This window comes from Tupaia chinensis, unplaced genomic scaffold, assembly GCF_000334495.1.
Source record: "Tupaia chinensis unplaced genomic scaffold, TupChi_1.0 Scaffold000146_1, whole genome shotgun sequence".
NCBI lineage: Eukaryota > Metazoa > Chordata > Mammalia > Scandentia > Tupaiidae > Tupaia > Tupaia belangeri.
Genome location: NW_006159616.1, coordinates 18,305,289 through 18,307,553, shown reverse-complemented (window position 1 = coordinate 18,307,553; position 2,265 = coordinate 18,305,289).

Here is a 2,265-nt window from a genome sequence, read left to right as displayed (position 1 = left end):
CGCGGTTGTTAGGCTTTTCCCTGTGGCAGGCACACAATACTCAGTGGCTGCCCTTTCAGAAAACACATGGAGAATTCAAAGGATAATGACAAACAAGAAGTGTGTTAATGTATCTTAAGGACACATTAGGGGGCCAGCAGGTGGCATGGTGGTTAAGGGCACTGAACTCCCACCTGGCCAACTGCGGTTCAAGTCCTGGGCCTAGAGGCTTGCTTTCTCACTTTCTTTCTCTCTCCCTCTGGTCCAATTAAAGTAAATAATAAGTTAAATAATACTTTTTATTTTTTTAAAAGAATACACTTTTTAAAAAGACTCTTATGTGTCTTTCTTGCTTTCTCTTTCTTTCTTTCTCTTTTCTTTCTTCCTTTCTTTCCAGAGAGTTTTCTGTTATAGAGATAGACAGAGACAGAAAGCAAGAAATCACACCCAGGGGGGATGGCCACACTGCAATCCCTTCTCCTCCATTCTCCTCTGGGATTTTGGGCACGCACACACATGTCCAGCGTGTTTCAAGTTGCCAAGTCTGGGACTCAAACCGCGGTTGGCCATGTAGGAGTCCAGTGACGTTACCGTTATGCCATCTGCTGGTCCCCCCACATGTATCTTAGAAAATTCTTTCCCCCCAAAGTCTAACAGTCTAACCTAAAGGCTGCCCCTTCAGTCTTTCAGAGTCAGCTCTGGCATGGGCTAAGGCAGATCCAGGCAAGAGGGAAAAAAATTGCATCCTTTTTCAGACAGGAGTGAAGAGATATACTAGAGGACTTCAAAAAGTCTGTGGAGAGTGGAATTAAAGTACAGGTTTATTTGGGTTAAAAAATTGTAGAGATCCATGCACAGTTTTTTCATAATACACATTTCCACAAACTTTTTGAAGACAAGACCCCCCCCACACACACACACACACACTTTGTATGTAGAAAAGGAAGTCAAACATGCATCAATTCATTTTAGAAGGAGAGATATACCCCTCATCTGCCCCTAAGTGCTAACTAAAATGTAGCTGTGATGGCAAGAGCTATAGCAGCCATCTTGAGACACAAGGCAGGAGCAACACAATGGAAACAACAAAATAAAGAAAAAAAGACTGGAAACGAAGTGATGACGGGAACTCCACACTGGTGTGAGAGCACCTGCCTGGATTTCCCTTTTCTTTTTTCAGGTTTTTCCCATTGGGTGTACGCACTCACCCGAGAGACAGAGAGAGACAGAGAGAAGGAAAGTAAGCAATCACCCCAGGGGAGATGGCCACATCACAATTCCTTCTCCTCTCAGGATTTTGGGCATGCACACATATCTTAACCTTTGCGCCACTTGCTGACTCCCCTGCCTGTGTTTTTATTTATTTATTTAAATTTTTTGGAGAGGTTTTCGCTATAGGGCGCGTGCGCTCGCCAGACAGACAGAGAGAGACATAGAGACAGAAAGCGAGAAATCACCCCCCAGGGGGGATGGCCACACCACAATCCCTCCTCCTCCATTCTCCAGCCCAGGATCTTGGGCATGCACACACACATACGTGCCCAGCATGATTCTGAAGCCACCAGGTCCAGGATTTGAACCATGGTCAACCATGTGGGAGTCCAGCAACACCATCTGCTGGTCCCCTTGATGCTTTTAAATATGAGATAAAAATTGCCCATTGTGACCTAGAAGGCCCTTGTTTTGCATCAGGGACAGCTTCTCAGGCCTCCGGGCTTCCCAGAGCTCAGAGGTCCGTCCAGGAGTATTTCCTCCGTCTTCAGTTCTCCCTGCCCCAGTCCCGGTGCCAGTTAAATATCCATCACTGCTGCCTTCCCCACTTCCTGGACGCTCTGAGAGGGCAGACCACACAGGCAGGCGTACACAGTTACTGGAGGAATGAGTGACTGACTGAATGACCGCCATCCTCTCCAGCAAATATCTCGGGCAGCTTCTTGAAAAGGGTACTTTTAAAAACAGGGAGTGGTGGCTTTAGGCTTTATAAACATTAAAAGGTATACCACACAGTGGCACCACAGTAATACAACTGGACCCACATGGGTCCCCGTCCCACGACCTCCCTGAGCACACAGGAAGCTTGGGTACCCAGGATCTGGGCCAGCTGAGACCAGGGGTAGATTGCGGCATAAGGACCCTGTTGGGGTCTCTCTCTCTCTCTCTCCCTCTCTCTCTCTCTCTCATGGAAGAAATAAAAATTCATTAATTTTTTTCAAAAGTTAAAAGCACACATCAAAGGACTGATTTTCCAGCCCACGGATGTACCTCCACAGCTGCACAGTGGGAACA